This window comes from Staurois parvus, unplaced genomic scaffold, assembly GCF_062004578.1.
Source record: "Staurois parvus isolate SC_StPar_1 unplaced genomic scaffold, SC_StPar_1.0 ptg000414l, whole genome shotgun sequence".
NCBI classification, from domain to species: Eukaryota; Metazoa; Chordata; class Amphibia; order Anura; family Ranidae; genus Staurois; species Staurois parvus.
In genome coordinates this window covers 6,191,392-6,210,306 of record NW_028318210.1, presented here as the reverse complement: position 1 = coordinate 6,210,306, position 18,915 = coordinate 6,191,392, and the positions used below count along the sequence as shown (strand labels likewise).

Genomic DNA, 18,915 nt, shown 5'->3' with positions numbered 1-18,915 from the left:
TAGACAGCCTTACTCTATAAGACCAATAGTCTGAAAGTGCTACTGATAATAAAGAAAAAACATCAGTTTCTACCCATAAACCTTCATTTTTATTTTCTGGGGACATTTACCATGGAAATGAATTGATCATTATAGAAAACAACTCTAAATATTTAAAAGAGCAAGGAGAAATCTCTCCAATGAAAAGCAGACCCAATTGTTCATCCTGGGCACCGCTAGATCCTGGTCTTGTATATCTATATGGACAACCTGCAGAGATTGGGCCTTTACTAGTAAGTGCTGGCAGACAGAACACTCAAAGGTCACATGCTGTACACAGAGAAATATCAAACATTACTCAGCAAACACAAATATCGATCATCACTCAACTCCCAGGGCTGCTGCCACTTTGTCTTGTGCTGCGATCCTCATCACTTCCCCTATACAGTCACTAGTGATAAACCAATACAAAGGAGGGCCCCAGCCAGGGGCGGACTGACCATTTGGAAACTCGGGCACTGCCTGAGGGCCGGGGTCAGTAGGGGGCCCCATGAGATGCCCCTGGTACCTTTTTCATAGGATTTTTTGAGTTTGTGCAAAAACACAGGGGCCCCATGATCCCCTATAGCCCGGGGGCCCCATGAGTTGTCAGTCTGCCCCTGGCCCCAGCACACATATTGCACATGCATCCCCTGTTCCTCAGTCTTGCAATTGTTTACTACAGCCCAACTAATTCTTATGGAAATGGGGAAGAGGGGGAAAGGAATAAACACTAAAACAACCAGCGGCTCTGTGGCCCCATTCCACTCATGCATTTTTACAGAGCACTTCTGGAACCCATAGTGGAGTGCCACCAGCTGGGAATTCTCCGGGGCACTCACTTCTAGTAATTACAGTAAATATATTCTCATCTGACTCATATAGACAAACATTCCACATAATTGCTTTCCATTAATCAAAGAAAAACAATAATAATGATCTGATTTTTTTATAGGGATGAGTTAATTATGTTCTACATTCATACTTACATTTTAACCGCTTCCACACCGCCCTATAGCAGAAATACTGCTACAGGGCGGCACGGGTGTGCAAAATCACGTATATATACACATGATTTTGCAGTTCCAGATAGGGGGGCATGCACCCTAACTGCACCGCTATTCGTGGCCTTGGCTGTCAATCACCGGGTCCTGGACAGCGATTCCCCACCGGCACCCAGCAATCTCCGATTATTACCGTCAATGCTTTTTATTTGTACTGATCGCTGTATTGGTGTCACTGGGGATGTCAGTGACACCAAGTCAGTTCCCCCCAATGTCAGAATGCCCGCTGCAGAAAATATAGAAAGTGGGGGCAGGGCCAAGCCATGTTATGTGCGTCTATGGATGCACACATCCCAGCTCGAGAGTGAGCCAGCACGACTGCCCCAATAGCAAGGGGAAGACACAGGTGGAGCAGAGAGCTCAGGCAGGGGACCCTAGAAGAGGAGGCCACTCTGTGCAAAACCACTGCACAGAGCAGGCGAGTATAACTTTTTTTTTTCATTTTAGGTAATAAAAAGGGAGAGTTTAAATTGACTTACAAAAAAAAAAAATAATTATTTTGAGATCTGGAGGAAGCTGAGAATTTTATTAATTCTAAAAATACATACTTTAATAGAATACTTTGACTTCTAAAGTATATATTTTTAGAATTCTCACCCTCCTCCAGATCTCAAAATTATTATTTACTTTTTTTTTTTTTACACTGCTGACTTCCTGTTAGAGGGTGGCTACATTTGTTCTCCATCCCACTATACGTAGGAACGGAACGTAGCCACCCTCTCTTGCCCGGTCCCGAGATGGATTATGACATGTATAGCGTGCATAGAGTGGTATACATGACCCCCAACTAACATCTACTGCTCACTCCAAACAAGTGAATGGAAAAAGGAGAGGTTTGGGAGCTCACAGAGGCTGTTATGAGGATGCATTTGTGGAGAATTAGGATATTATTTGGTGAGATTTGCTTTATTAAAACTTTTTTTGTTAAAAAGTTTTAATAAAGCAATTATCTGTACTATCTGCAAAGCAGCCCAAACGTCTTGCAGCTATGAACAGGATATAAGTGGTTAAATAAGAAACCGTCTTGTCATGAAACAAGACTTTATTTCTGAAGATATAAAGGTCATACACCATGTCATTTGGTGTCAGTTACACAGTATGGGAAACAATTAGATTCTCTGTGCTCCAATTTCCTGCACTCTCCTGAGGCTAGGTCACTGGGATTATTACTTGTCTAATGAAAAAAATGGAACTTGTCTTTATTATGTAATATATTGTATATTATGCAGTTCCCTGAAGAAATTACACTGGCTATATTCACATTTTGGGGTTGGGGTGGAGCATTCTATTGGGCTGAATAATATCTGCATAAGAAAGCAATTTAAAAGTGGTTGTAAAGCATTGTTTGTTTTTGTTTTGCTTTTTTTAATTAAAATATTAAACATGTTATACTTACCTGCTCTGTGCAATCGTTTAGCACAGAGCAGTCCCAATCATCCTCTTCTTGGGTCGTCCGCTGGTGCTCCCGGCTCCTCCTCTTCATCCAGTGTCCCCACAGTAAGCCACTTCCTAAGGGGACACTCATGCAGGCTTGCTCCCGAGCCCTACCCCCCACTCCCTCACTGAGCCGATGCCCAGTGAGGAGGGGACAGCACTGGGAGAGCTGCTGCTCTTGTGCACAGCACTGAATCGCAATGCAGCTTAGGTAAGTATAAGGAGGGCTGGGGGGGATTCCAGGCATAGAACGTTTTTTTACCTTAATGCATAGAATGCGTTAAAATAAAAAACCTTATGGCTTTACAACCACTTTAAGGGTGCATGCACACTAGGCAGCAGAAAAAATTCCAGAACTGCTGGCACGAAAAAGCAGCAGAAAAAAAATGCTCCCATATTGTACATGTTTACGTACATTTGTAAGCATTTTTCCCCAAAACATTAAAAAAAAATGTACACTTAAAAATGCTTGATGCACCTAACTGCCACCTAAGTGTTCTTTCTGCTCAAAAGCTCCTCAACCATTTCCATACCGGACACTTAAACCCCCTTCCTGCCCAGGCTATTTTTCAGGTTTCAGCGCTCTCACACTTTGAATGACAATTGCGCGGTCATACAACATTGTACCCAAACTAAAATTTTATCATTTTCTTCACACAACTAGAGCTTTCTTTTGGTAGCATTTAATCACTGCTGGGGTTTTTATTTTTTGCTAAATTAACAAAAAAAGATCGAAAATTTTGAAAAAAAAAAAAAAAAACAAAACACGTTTTTCTTTGTTTCTGTTATAAAAGTTTGCAAATAAATAATTGTTCTTCATACATTTAGGCTGAGATGTATTCTGCTACATGTTTTTGGTGAAAATAACCCAAATTAGGATGTATTTTTTAGTTAGTAGGAAAGTTATAGAGTTCACAAACTATGGTATAGATCTGAATATTGATCAATCCTGAAGTACTGACAGCCAATCTAATATCTTGAGGTCCAAGAATGTCAGAACAGTACAGATATCCTCCAAATGACCCCTTTTTGCAGAGTAGACAGTCCGACGTACTTCATAAGAGGCATGGCGAGTTTTTTGAAGTTGTATTTTTTTTGTCATCATTTTTCGGAAAATGAAAAAATGTAAAAAATTATTTTCACTTTTTTTTTTTTTTTTTTTTACATACTGTCACCAGTGCAGTACAGAATCATCATATAACTGGCATGGTGGTGATCAGGGACACTGACTGGTGACAGTATGAAAAAAATACATATATATATATTTTTTTTTTTTAACTACATTTTTTTTTCTTTATTTTAAGATTTTTTTTTTTTTTATATTTCACTATGACCAAAGTACCGTATTTGCCGGCGTATAAGACGACTGGGCGTATAAGACGACCCCCCTACTTTTCCTGCTAAAATGTAGTGTTTGGGCTATACTCGCCGTATAAGACTACCCCTCTTCCAGTGCACACCAGTGGGAGGAATAGTGCCCCATCATCGGTATCAGTGGGGGGAATAGTGCCCCATCATTGGTATCAGTGGGGGGAATAGTGTCCCATCATTAGTATCAGTGGGGGGAATGGTGCCCCATCATTGGTGTCAGTAGGAGGAATAGTGTCCCAACATTGGTGTCAGTGGGAGGAATGGTGTCCCATCATTGGTGTCAGTGGGGGGTGGAATAGTGCCCCATCGTTGGTGTCAGTGGGGGGTGGAATAGTGCCCCATCATTGGTGTCAGTGGGGGTGGAATAGTGCCCCATCGTTGGTGTCAGTGGGGGGTGGAATAGTGCCCCATCGTTGGTGTCAGTGGGGGGTGGAATAGTGCCCCATCGTTGGTGTCAGTGGGGGGGGGAATAGTGCCCCATCGTTGGTGTCAGTGGGGGGGAGGAATAGTGCCCCATCATTGGTGTCAGTGGGGGTGGAATAGTGCCCCATCATTGGTGTCAGTGGGGGGTGGAATAGTGCCCCATCGTTGGTGTCAGTGGGGGGGGGGGAATAGTGCCCCATCGTTGGTGTCAGTGGGGGGGAGGAATAGTGCCCCATCGTTGGTGTCAGTGGGAGGAATAGTGCCCCATCATAGGTATCAGCGGGAGGAATAGTGCCCCATCATTGGTATCAGTGACACCAATGATGGGGCACTATTCCTCCCACTGACACTTGCTGACTCTGTTCTCGTATGGTGCTGCTGCAGCCAGCATATGTGGTTGCAGCAGCACCTCTACACTGACCACTTACCTGCTGGTCCTGCACTCGATTTTCGCGCGGCCGCTCGGCTCCACCCTCTCGCCGGTGATTGGCCGCCTGTGTGCCTTTTCTGAGCTACAGTTCTGGCGGCCAATCGCTGGTGAGGAGGCGGAGCCGAGCAGCCGCGCGAACTCCAGTGGCCGAACTGAAGGCGCAGCCGCGCTTCCTGGACCGAATCGTCGTGGGACCGGAACCAGGTAAGAAATAGCCCCTGCCCACCCCTGTACTTAGTGTCCCTTCCGTTAGGGGAAGGGGGGGGGCGGCGGCGGCACCGCACCGCCCCCCTAAAAAGTGTCATGTCATGTTATACCGGCGTATAAGACGACCCCCGACTTTTGAGAAGATTTTTAAGGGGTAAAAAGTCGTCTTATACGCCGGCAAATACGGTAGTACAATGTTACCATAGTAACATTGTACTACTTGGGGAAGTAATCAGTATTTTGCTATAAGCAAGCATTTACCTGAATGACATCAATTCATTCAGGGTTTTTTTTTTTTTTTTTTTGTGCTTAGCTGTGATTTGGCCACAGCTAATCACATGACATGTGCATGTGATCGCTGTGACCATTTACAGCTAGACACTAGTATACAATGGATGGCATGAATGAAGCCATGCATTGTATACAACTGTCATGTGACCTGCTGTGATTGGTCACAGCAGGTCACATGGTACCGGCAACGGGGGCCGGTACTCAGATCTGTCATCTGCCGTGTCCGAGGTGACAGATCGCGCCACTGCGCGGCTCTGCAAGCGCGCAAACTGCGCATGCCCGGGAGTACGCCATATGGTGTCCACCCGGAAATCTGATGCATTTTTCTGGCCGCCAAACGGCTATTGGCCGGGCAGCTAATAGTTAAAAGCGCACTTGTGTCTTTTTACGCCTGTAAACACTCCTCTACAAATTTGTCTGTAGATGTCTATGTCTGCACGGACACATAGGCTAATATAGAGGTGTTTCTACCGGCTCAAAGAAAAACAGCAAAAGCCTGTAAAAGCAGAATTCCTTATGCCCAGTGTGCATGAGGCCTAAGAAGGTTGACCAAAAAACGGATGCAATGGATGGTCTTCTGCATCCAGCAAAGTTGGAATAATAGACTAGCTATTTATAAGCACTCAGAGGTTTCCCTCAGCAAGACCAGCTTCTGCAATTCTCAGTGCGTTAATTAATAACCTCATGAGAATGTTGTGCAAGATCTTCAATTCATTATTAGGCGCAGATTCTAACACCAACTTGCAGCTTGAAAACCTGCCCATGAAGCAGAACAGAATGACTTGTGAGTTCACACCTTGTATATCCAGTTCTTCAAAGCAGGAAATAGAAGTGACAAAGATCTTAGGGAAGGAGAGTATTTAAAGGAAACGTGTTCTGCTACCAGCAGCAGTATGTCATCAAATAATCCAGCCACTTTGATGATTTCATGGTCATTCCAGGAAAATCAGGGAAAAATGTCAAACAGTCATTCAAATATTACCTAATAAGATCAGTTCATTTGATTACACATGCAGAATAAACATAGTACATATCAATTCGATATGGTGCTCAATATTTAGGTGCTCAACATTTTAAGAAGTAGAAGCCAACTTATGGCACACCATTGTTCTAGAGCTCAAAAAGGATCAATTGAAGCAACAAATGACCAGATGAAAGCAACAGGTGCACAAGAACTGGAAACAATTGGAGCATGGCTTGTGACAATGGGCCACACCTGATCCAGCAGCCAAAGGTGCTTCTTAAAGTGGAAGTAAAGACCACTTTTTACCTGGAATCTACATGTAGGCCTTGAACAAGCCTTACCTGTAGGTACAGTGAATATCTCCTAAACGTGCACGGTTTAGGACACAGGAGTCAAACACAAGGTCGGCGGGCCGAATCCGGCCCTCTAGGCCATTTCATGTGGCCCTTGAAACTCTCCTGCAGGTACCCCCTTGTCTCCGCCCCCACCTCGTCTCAGTAGTTGGAAGCAGAGAGGAGAATAGAACTCATCTGCCAAATCCTGCACCAGCTGCAGCACCCCGTCATCTCTGCCTTCTCTGGTCTCAGCATTCAGCAGACTCTGGTAACGGACTCCACTCCTCCTCTGGTCCTCCTCCAGACCCTGCACTTTGTGCTTTTCAGCTCTGCCCCCAAAAGGGAGTGCACAGAGATGTTAAGGAGGGTGTGGGATTCTTGACATCTGATGTAATGAAGGGTGGGTTGCTCTGGACATCTAGCCTTACAAATACAACCGGCCCTTTGTGGGCAACCATAATGCTGATACGGCCTGCGATGAAATGGAGTTCGACACCCCTGGTTTAGGAGATACTCACACAGCATGCAGCCAGTAACACCATGGGTGTATGCACTCTGAAGGAACAGCATACCCGTACCATACCTTCAGAGCTCCATGCTGGGGCTGGATATTCCTACAGCTGGAGTCTGCAAACCCAGAAGGAAGACTAGGTGAAGATGCATGCGCCCAGGACTGTGACAGCGCTGTGCTGGAGGGCTCAGTCCAGGCAAGTCTGTCATACTTGTACACTATGACTTAAACCTGCAGGGGCCCAATTTAAAAAAAAAAAAATGTTTGTAGCAGTTTACTACCACTTTAACACATGGAGAAGATTTTTATGGACAGTCTCCAAGGATTGAGCCTACCAAGAAGGGCTTAATCCTTAAAGAGATTCTGGACCCACTCTGCCAAAGAGGCAGTCTCTTGAAAGCTCAGACCCCCTACCCCATCCGCTTAAACTCAACTTTGCTGAGCACACTCACAGGTAAGGGGGTTCGGAATGTGACCCTGTCCAAGGATGTAGTGCTTGGGCATGATTATTCACCAGGCCAAAACACCATCTATGGGAGGAGGACATCATTAAGGCCCCTTTTACACAGGCGTTCCATTTTTTTTCATCAGTTCAGTCATGTTTTTTTCAAGAAATAAAAAACGGATCAGTTTACATCCGTTTTTCATCCATTAACATCCGTTTTTGTTTTTAAACAGATGATCATCCTTTTACATCCGCTAGTCCATAGAAATACATGGGAGTCCGTTTTCAACCATAAATGAACAGATGAAAAAAATGGACATACAGAACGCCGGTGTGAAAGGGGCCTAAAGGTTAAGTTCACCTTTGGAACATGTTACATGTTCCATCCGTTTTTAGGGTAGAACACATAACATGTCCCATACCTGCAGCCACACTTGCTGCCCTCCCTCCCCCCTCCCTCTGACAGATAGTACAGGAGAAGTTTTCCCGTACTGTCAAATTTGAAAACGGTGCCACCATGAGGGGCTCCGCCCTCAGGGCCGTGTTCTGTGAATGAGTGCCTACAAGTCCAGGCAGCCTTAGCGGCTGTCGACTTGTAATTTTTAATGAACTACCACGGCGCTGTGGAGCACTGTGGTAGTTCACTGAATCTTCCTGTCAGTATATCTGTTTGCTCATACATCCCGTATGGCAAGCAGAATTTCTGACAGGTCTGCAGGAGACATGCATGGCATCAGCAATCTACTGATCGCTGGTGCAACGCTTTACAGGCTTCTTTGGACAAAAATAATAAATGAACATTTTTTTACTTCAAATGTGCATTTATTATTTTTGTCAAAAAAGGTGAACTTATCCTTTAAGGCTAGCCATAAATGCGAATGGGCTGAACAAAAGAAACCAACAGATGCCTGCATCCATGCTAAACAGTGTGGATGAAGGAATCCCTCCCGCCAGCTATTGTATACTGACAGCACTGCTCCATCAGCTGTCGGAATACCCACAACAATGCCAACAGCGGATTGTCTGCAGTTACTGTTCAGACAATAATTTTCTTGTCCAATTCAGCCAAAATTTAAGCCATGTACAGCAAGCATAACCCTACAAAAGCACCATCAGAGAGAAAGCTCATTTGGGTTTGGACTCCTGGCTCCAACAGAGGAACAGATCAGGAAGGAGCACAGTGAAGGTGACTGAACTAAAGCAAAGTGACATTTATTGTTTTGGCTAAGACTCACTACAAGACCATTCCTTATGCACATGGGCGGTAAAAATGCTGCTGCGAAGGGAGTCTGGCACTTTTTTGCTCATGCCCATGAATACAGCTGCATGTTATTTAATGTTGCCATGCCCATGCAGGTGTTTGTGCGTATTTGTGCACAGAATTCAGGGGAATAATAAAATTGCCCCAAAGATGAGTTTGAAGGAGTTTATGAGCATATTTTTACGTATGTATGGGCATAAGCGCATACATTTTTTCTAGTGGCTAGAATTAATAGTCACTTACTAGAACTAGTTAAACTTATATGGGCATAAACACCCAGAAATACGGTACGCACCATTGGAGGCATTTTTCTGTCAAGATTTGGCAGAAAAAATGCAGCATAAATTCATATGCCCATGTGCATGAGGACTAAATAATAGAGATAGCAAATGCATCAATTCTTAGAGATCAGAATTCATCTGTCAATCATCTGACTAAAGCAAACTATTCACGTACAGTTTTGGGATTGGTTGCTTTAGATCAGTCAAGAGCGGGGGGTCAGCAACCAGTTGATCGTGATCTACCAACAGATCATGGCCCGGTGACTGATAGATCGTGATCTGGGCTTGCTTAATCAGAGTGCAATGCAGAAGGACTACTGGTAAAGTTGGAGATTTAGTAGGGAGCAAGAGCTGCATAAGCTAATACCTCCTCTGTAGTGCCGGCTCCTGTCCCATTCAGAGTGATAGCAACTGCGTCCACCTCTTACCCCTGCCAGTGGTCTCCAGAGCTGTGCCAGGAGCAGGAAAAAGGAGATCTTCAGGTCAGTGTGAAGCAATACACTGGACATAATAGTATAGGGCTGCTTTCACACTGATGTGCTGCGGTTTACCCACATCGAGGGTGCAGTGCAGTGTACCCGCAGCTTTCCTGGGTTTAGCCATAGACTTCTATTATATCCTGTGGGTTTTGCACACTTTCTGAAAGTGCACCAAAATTCTTGAATGCAGTAGTTTTGGGGCATTTCAGAAAGTGCACCACAACTGCAGGATATTATAGAAGTCTATGGAAAAGCGCAGCTCACCCAGAAAAGTTACAGATGCACTGTGCTGCACACTGTTTCGGGGTGCGTGCAGAGTGGTTCAATTTACTTGAATGGGTCATGATTGGCAGGTGGTAGCACCCACTGAAAGCAACAAGGGGTTTAATTCCTGCAGCAGCATGTGTACACCTTTCGCTGCTGCCTTAGCAGCTAAAGGGGGTAGGGATTGGGGGCAGTAACTCAACCGCAGGATTTTACCACCCCCCAAATTTACATGTGAACGATCCCCAAGGTGCCGGTACCAAATGCAACTAAGGGCTCGTTCACAAGTGCAGCAAGCACTGCTGCTCCTCTCAAAAGTGATCCGAGTGTGTTTGACTGGTGGTAAGGAGGCGATATGTTGCCTCTTCACCACCTGATTTAAACCCATGATTGCTGTGCAATGCACGCAACTGCGACACAGTACTAGAGCAATTAGAGGTTAAAATCAGGTGTGAGGAGCCGACAGTGCCTGGTGATCTTTGACTTCTCCCTTGTTGTTCAGGTAGATCTCCACTTCTTTACCCTAGGTTCACACCTATGCAGGTTGCATTTGAGCCGTTTCTGCATTTTTTAAATTTTCTTTATTTTTCTTGTTGCTAGGTAGATTTCAAATGCAAAACGCATAAAAAACACAATACATGCTTTTCTGCAGAATTTCCATTGAAGTCTATAGAACTAAAAACACAACTTTTTGTGTTAAAAAAAAAAGTCCCTGAACCTTTCCAAAAACCACACCATGTGAAAACGCACAGGTATGAACAGGTCCCATAGGAAATCATGTTAAATGGACTGTACTGCATTTCTGCAAAATGCTGCAGAAAACACTTAGGTGTGAACCTAGGGTTAAGGTTACCTACCCCTGGTCAAGAGAATTCTGGCTGGTTGATATGGGTAACTGTGGTTTGCACATAATCATTGCTCTTAACCATGTATCAACACAGAAATACTGGACATACTCCACCTTTCTAACCCACTTATCCATAGTTCCCAGCAAAATGATAAAACTTCAATAATCAGCTAATTCCACCTTTCTGTCCAAGTCATATCCCATAGTCCCCGACCTCCAAAAAGCCCTCCTCTTACCAGAATCGCAGTGTTCTCCTTGAAGCACCCTCAACTGTTTTTTTCTCTTAATGCGATACATGCTTGGTTCAGGTCGCACAGCCACTTGTAGTATATGGATTGCTTTTTCCAGTTCCCCAATCGAAGGTCCGTACCTCCGTACAGACCTGGAGCTGGTAGAAAGGTCTGTGCATTGCACCCACGATGTACTGATAGCAGTTGCAATGCTCTGCAGGCTCCAATACAAAAAAATGTATAAATGCATATTTTTTTTCTTCAATATGGGTGCATTCCTTTAATTAGACTCTGCTAACAGGTTTAAAGAGCAAGCACTTGGAGATCCCTAAATATACCCACAATAGCTCTCACTCCTTTCTTCTATGGTCTAAAAGGGAGCCCTTCACAGTGATAGGCCTTTTTGGGGGAGGTAGCAAGCCAAGGGCAATGAAAGCTGCTGTAGGTATGTGTAGGTACCAGGGGCGGACTGACAACTCATGGGGCCCCGGGCAATAGGGGATCATGGGGCCCATGTCCTCACCCAAACTCAAAAAAGCCTATGAAAAAGGTATCAGGGGCATCTCATGGGACCCCCTACTGACCCCGGGCAGTGCCAGAGTTTCCAAATGGTCAGTCCGCCCCTGGTAGGTACCTCTAGCTGCCTACACTTTTTACCTTTTATCTGCTTTTTTTCATCTCTAAGTTCAATAAAAAAATGTTGACATGCCAATTCCTGCAACCACCATTAAGGTAATTACAGTGCCAAAGGCCAGTTTTGCCCATTTAAATACCACTGGAAAAGGTCATAAGAATTTTACAGAGCTGCAGTGACAAAGTGTCCAAAGGACGATGCAATTAAAAGTGACATCACATCAATTCATCTAATTTATCACCAAGTGTTTGTGTGAATCCCCAGTGTAAGAGGACATGTAAGGAGTAAATCCTCCCACACGCTAGTACTGACAAGCACACGGCACATGCCTGCAAACACGCCCGTTATCTGTGGAATGTTTTCCATACCAGAGAACATACACACACTTACACTGCAGATATAAAGCACAAATCCACTAGCACTGCAGACGCTGAAAGGCCGCATTCCATCTCCGAGCTTGTGAGAAACGAAGAAATACAGAATCCCATGTGTTCAACAACACAACCAACTTAAAAAGAGTATGGACAGCCTACCAATGCAAAGGTGAAAGTTCCTTTTTTAAAGCTGATGTCTGGGTAGGCAATCCCACACCCCACCCTTTACACCCACCCCCCATCTAATCCCTTATCTAACAGTCCTGTTTAGGGCCTGGCTTGAGGGTTTTGGGCTTGTGTCAATGGCACCAGTTTGATACGGGCTAATTCAGAATTTACAGGTGTAGTTGACTTGCAGTTGACCTGTTTAAAGCAGATTTTGCAACGCTATAAACTAAAGCAAACAAAAGGCCATCGGTACCAGCCCTTACGTTACTAAATCCATGACCATGTGATGTGCCAGGTCCAAGTCTTCCATCTCCTGGACTGCAGAATGGAGGGGGGGGGCATTCATTGTCCAGCAAATCATTTTCGGCAATAGACATACCCTTGCCACAGTCTGGATCACATGTGCCATGATAACTTAGGGCACAAACAAGACTGAAAACCTAAAGTGGACCTTCACTCACAACCTCTATATAGCCTCCTTCATAGCCTCCTTCAAACCCTTCCTTCTTCCTGTTGCACATTTGGAAATAGTATTTTTTTTTCTTTAGGGGGTAACAAATCTTTTTCACAACATTTATTTAACAAATCTTTTTCCTCACATTTATAGGTAAAGTTGATCCAGGGAATATCCAATTGCCTCTCAGGGGATCAGGAAGGAATCTTTCCCCTGCAGGAGCAAATTGGATCATGCTTTGCTGGGCTTTTTTTTTTTGCCTTCCTCTGGATCAACTGTGGGTATAGGATTAGAACTTTTTTTTTTAATGGTTGAACTGGATGGACTTTTGTCTTTTTTCAGCCAGACTATGTAACATTTCTACTTTTCTGCACATCCTGGAGAGAGTAGTGAGTGGTTTCATACGCTATCAGTTATTTTACCATTTGCGGCCCACTAGGGAAATTTACCTGTTTCTGGTGACCACTGTCATGGGAACTGAAAGTGAGGAAAAGTCCAACATTAGTGGTCACCAGAGCAGGAATAGAGGGGAAATCTTCCAATAGGGACACTTGTTCCTGTTAGGCCTCATGTACACCGCTGCTCCTCAAATGTGAGTTTAGGGCGTTTTTTTTTTTTTGCCAAAACTCAACTCAATAAAAGCCTATGTGTCCATGCACACAAAGGCTTTTACCAGAATTTACGAGCCGCAGAGTTTAGGGGCAGTTAAACGTTCCTTTTCTGAAAGCAGAATAGTTGCATTCAGGAGAGGAACGTTTTGGCCACAAAAAGCTAAACACGGCAAAAACACATGTAAAACGCAGCTGAACGCTAGCCACGTTTAGCACTTGAGTGTTCATCCATGTCAATGGAAAATACTCTGGCCAATCAAATTAATAAACATCCAAGCACTAAATGCGGTACATTTACACAAGTTTTTGCCATGTTTAGCGATTTTCTGCTGCCAGGAGAGTTTACGTGTACAGGAGGCCGAGCTTGTCCATTTTAAAGAGACTCTCTCTCACTTCCTTTGTCTACTAGATAAGAAGTGAAGGGGAAGTTTCAACCATATCCCACTCGATCCAAAATAAATTTTAGCTATACACTTTCCTTTTATATTAGCACTTACAAATAGCCAGTGCAAATTATAAATAGTTTAGTGTAATATAAGAAACTGATATTTAAATAGTCTAGTTATTTACACAGGCCCCCATACCAGAGGTAACAGAGGGATGTTTGAGGAGGAAAGAGGAACAGACTAATTTGGTTTCCAAAGAGTGACCATTGGAAACTCTTGCGTCAAATAATGGGTGCTCTTAAGGTTCTATTGCTGCAGAAATAAAAATGTACTAACACTAAGGGTCCATTCAGACTACTGTATAGAGGTAATGTAGTAAAAGTTACCACAACACCTACTAACACATGAAACTAAATGCAATGCATTGTGGTGCGATTCATTTTGAATGTCACCCAATGCACCTAGGCAGCATACTGCAAAGAATTTACATTGTAACATATGGTAAAGCACATATACAAACCACCTGTACATCGTGGTAACCTGCGCTGAAAAGAGAATCGGTGCACGTTCATTAAAATATGCTCTGTGGTGCATTGGCAGCCCATTCAAAATACATAGGTTGCCTCACAACAATGCATGTCAACTTGCAAAAGTACCGCACGTTTACCACAAGTGCAGTAATGCATCAGAACACATAGTACCAGCCTGAATGGGCCCTAAAAGGTACAGTTTCTCGATTTTCTTAGAAAAATGTAGTCATGCATATTTTCTACTTTGGCAGCAAGTAACATGTGGCACAAATACCTCAGAATGTATGGTAGATTTTCCCCAGAACTAGTGTCCCATTGGAAGATTTCTTCTCTATTCTTGCTTTGGCAACAACCCAAAATCAGCGATTTTCTTTCACTTTCACTCTCAGCGATGATGGTAAACAGGACAAATAGTGAAGGCGAATCGCCCTAAGGGGGGCACAGGAGGCACATTGTTATTAGACCACTAGGCCTCGCTATGGCTGCCTCCACATTATGTAGTTGGCATATCTGCTTTCCTCATTCTCTGCTCTCCCCGAGCATTTTTTCACACTGAAGCCTCGATTATTTCAGCTGTTGTTTTCTCACAGCTTTGCAGCTGTTTAGGTACCAATGACACACTACAGGAGCAGACAAACGTGATCACCAGAGCGGCTGCAGAATTCTGCCTAATCCTCAATTCAAATAATGCTTCAAATCACATGGAGAACAGGAGGAGCAGTTATCCATTATGGGCCCGGGCCTTAAAGAAGGGATTTAGAGGAGATGCCCAAAGCAACCTGCCAGGTTCAGACCAACCTTTCTCAACCAGGGTGCCCTGGCACCCTGGGGTGCCTTGAGGTTTCTTCAGGGGTGCCTTGGCAAACCGTCTAAAAATTGCCCAAAACATATATACAAGGCAGTGGGTGGAACAAGCCTGTCTTTTAGTTACACAGAGCCACAGGTTTTCATTGTGCACCATTACAACCTTTTAGCCGCCTGCATCCTGACAACCAATGGCATCTTCAGTTGATAAGAAGGATGTCAGTTGCCTGCACAGCATCCTAGTTTGACCCTCCCCTGCCCCTCTCCATCAGCTCTGGGGTTACATTAGCTTGGTGATGGAGAAAAACTGAGGGAGAAGAGAAACACTGGAAGTACCAGTGTGCAAAAGTGGATTTGTTTTGGAAGAATTAATCCCCTCTAATGTTGGGAGTCCTACATGTGCAGATGTTGCTGCATTATATAAAACTATTAGAAAAGCTTTTCACATTTTAGAATGGGGTGCCTCAGGACTGTCCATAATTTTAAAGGGTGCCTTGACTGAAAAAAGGTTGAGAAACACTGGTTTAGACAACATGGCTAGGTTTACACTTGTGGTTCAGGGTGTGTGGTAAAAATATGCGGTTGAGCTGCTTTTTTACTCCCCCCCCCCCCCCTTCCTAACCATACCACACAGACATCCATAGGTAACCCTTGTGAAGGGTGGGTACATGGCATTACAGTGGTACTGTACCAGGGGCAGACTGACCATTTGGAAACTCGGGCACTGCCCGAGGGCCAGGGGTCAGTAGAGGCCCCCATGAAATGCCCCTGGTACCTTTTTCATAGGCTTTTTTGAGTTTGGGCAAGGACACAGGGGCCCCATGATCCCCTATTGCCCAGGGGCCCCATGAGTTGTCAGTCCACCCCTGTACTGTACAGAATCCAGCATAGAAGAGAAAACCAGCCCACCAAGCAGATTTTGAAGCAGGTTTACTGAAGTCCTATATCGGCACAAGTTACACCGGCATTTAATAATCACGCTGGTGTTCTCTTTCATGGTGATAGACACCTTAAACGGTGACCTGGTCAACATGCAAAAGAGGGTCACCATGGTCTTAAAAAGATTGGTGGAACTTTTTTTTGCTGATATGGGACTTCAGTAAATCCTGCTGCAGAATCTAACGGTTTTTTCTCCATTGCTGGGTGTGCACATGCTGTGGCTGCAATGCAAAATGTACTCCAGTAGTCATTGAACTGAAGGGGCCACACCGCAGTTGCACACACTAGCCCAATGGTATAGATTGCTATGGCTTAAAACAGGCGGTGAGGAGGCAACATAATGCATCCTCAATGCTTGTCAAATGTTGCCATGGCTCGCTTTTCAGAGGGCATCGCTAGTGTAGACGAACCATAAGAGGCCAGCAGGTTACTATGAGTAAAGGCTCGCACATTCTCTAAGTTATTATAAACAATCATGTAATAGGGCCTGCAGTGTTTTATGTGCAGTTATTTTTATGCACTCCTGTGTGCCCTGTAACTCTGCAGAGACCAATATCTAATCCCATTGCCATGTGTAGAACATTTTGGATTTTGGCTGAGCACACTTTTTCACTTTGGATAGAGTACAGGAAGGTTATAACCTCCGTCACGCTTTTTTTTAATGCCATCTGTGATCCATTAGGGAGATTTCGGTTCAATTCCTGTCCCATAGAGAAAACCGGAATGGAGGAGAAATCCTTTTAAAGTGAGGGAATTCCTGGTTTCCATCAAGGTCACTAGAACTAGTCTCCCCTGTGGAAGATGTCCTCTCTAGATTTGTTCTGATGACAACCTAAAGTTTGGGTTTTCTTGTACTCTTGGTGATAATAGTAAACAGAACAGAGCAGATGAATCCCCTAAGGTTCTGTGCACACGCGGCGTTTTCATAACACTGGTAGCATTAGTGGTGTAAAGTCACATTAAAAAACACAAGTTTTTCAGCGTTTTTGCATTAGCGTTTAGCTGCGTTTTTCTGCATTTTTTAGTGTCCCTCCCCAAAAAAATGTTTTTTTGCTCCAAAAAACCTCCAAAAACACTGGTTTGCCATGTTGCATTAGAACATTTTTACAGCTTAAAAACTCATCTAGAAACCCACTAGTCCTTGGGTTTTTTTCCAGCCAAAAAATGCAGATTACAGTCTGTGTGTATGGACACATAGGATATCACGCGGGGGGTTTACTGGCTGTAGAAAAAAAAAACACCAAAAGCCAAAAACAGCCGCTGTAAAAACGTCCCGTGTGCATGAGGGACTAATGGGGACACAGGCAGCAATAAAACCTGACGTGTTCTAACCCCTCTCCACACTATCCAAAACTAAAAAACAAAAAAAAACAAAAAAAAGAAGAAGGTTTTGCCTCCAGTTATACAGTGATACTTAGTTATTTACTTTAAGGAATACCTTTTCAATAAATTGGAACAGCAGACTAAACCAAAAACTGCCTTACTGCCTGAAATAACATATCTACATACTTTCATTTTTTTTTTGCTTTGTAGGTAAGAATAAGGGCTCATTTGCACTTGTGGTTGGGGGATGGAAAAAGCATGCAGCTGAGCCCTGTTTTTACAACCCCACAATGGCTCCCCCTTAAGGCAGCAGCCAGGGGTGTACATATGCCATGGTAGGAATTAAAACCCCTGTCAAGTGCAGTGAATGAAGCTGCACTGCAACCGCCTTGCAAACACATGCAATACACGTGATTGCAACACAGTAGTGCAGCATTTAGGGGGGTAAAACAGGCAGTAAAGAGGCAACATATTGCTTCCTCACCACCTGTCATACACCTCTAAAAAGTGTTTCAACCGCTAGTGTAAAGAAGTCCTTAGAACCTCTGTCAGGTTTTTATTTCTGGAGAGATTCCCTCTATAGCACGGGTGTCAAACTGGCGGCCCTTCAGCTGTTATTATTATTATACAGGATTTATATAGTGCTAACAGTTTGCTCAGCACTTTACAATATAACGGGAGACAATACAGTACAATACAAGAGGGATAGGAGGGCCCTGCTCCTTGGAGCTTACAATCTAGGAGTTGCCAAACTACAAGTCCCATGAGGCATTGCAAGATTGACAGTTACAAGCATGACTCCCAAAGGCAGAGGCATGATGGGACTTGTAGTTTTGCAACAGCTGGAGGGCCGTCAGTTTGACACCCCTGCTCTATAGGACCCAGTGACCTTGTCGCTGCAACAGCAAATCATGGAAAGTCCAAACATTTGCAGCTGGAATAGAATACACCAGGATCTGTGCGGGACCAATGCACAGCTCCGAGTGCAGTCTGTGTGGATTCAGAGCCATGTAATGGTCCTGCACTGATGTACATGAGGATGTGCATGAAGATCAGTGTAGATCTGTGCAGCTATCATCTGGTCATTGATTTTAACAGGCTGGCTGCACAGACCACCCGTACCTCCTGGGTGGATAAACATGGCCTTCTGCACAGGTGTATGAATCCGTGGGCCCGCATGGTGTAGAGTCCTAAACGTGGAGCAGAACCTGCAGAACATCACTGGATCATTGGATCTGCGAGAGACAGCCCCGGAGAGGAGGTGTGTACTGCAGCTAGAGCTGCCTAAGCTGAGCGAATTATTATTGTACAAGTTTATACAGCGCCAATAGACAGCACCATTACATTACAATCCAATACATGGCTGTTCGGAGGACTCTGCTCATAAGAGCTTACAATTTAAAGTGAAAGCAACCAATACAAAAAGGCATTAACTGTAAGCCTGGGATCACACTGATGCGGTGCGGAATTTGCAGTATTTTCTGTGCAAATTCTGTACCACATCACAATCGCGTCCCATTCATGCGAACCGCTGCGGGTGTGTATGTTAAGTTAACAACACCCCAAAATGCAATGTGCAGAATCAGATTGCATTGGTATGAATACCTATACGATCCAATTCTAGTGCGGACCAAAAAGAAAAAAAAAAACCTTTTTGGTGCGGATGCAGTGCGATTTGAGCCATACAAAAACGCATGGCTCCAATTGCACCGCACAGAATGCGCATGTGATTTGCACAGTAATGCGGTGCGGTTCCTGTGCAAATCACATGCGATATGCCGCACCGCACAAGTGTGAACCCGGGCTTAGGGATGGGCTGACATAGAAAGTACATTGT

The 18,915-nt window shown here is 44.2% G+C and overlaps 1 protein-coding gene across 2 annotated transcripts in view; it reads right to left on the bottom strand.

Annotated features, from left to right (window-relative positions):
- MIDEAS (mitotic deacetylase associated SANT domain protein) overlaps positions 1-18,915 on the bottom strand; it is a 146,873-nt gene that overhangs the window by 70,170 nt on the left and 57,788 nt on the right. The window lies entirely within an intron of this gene.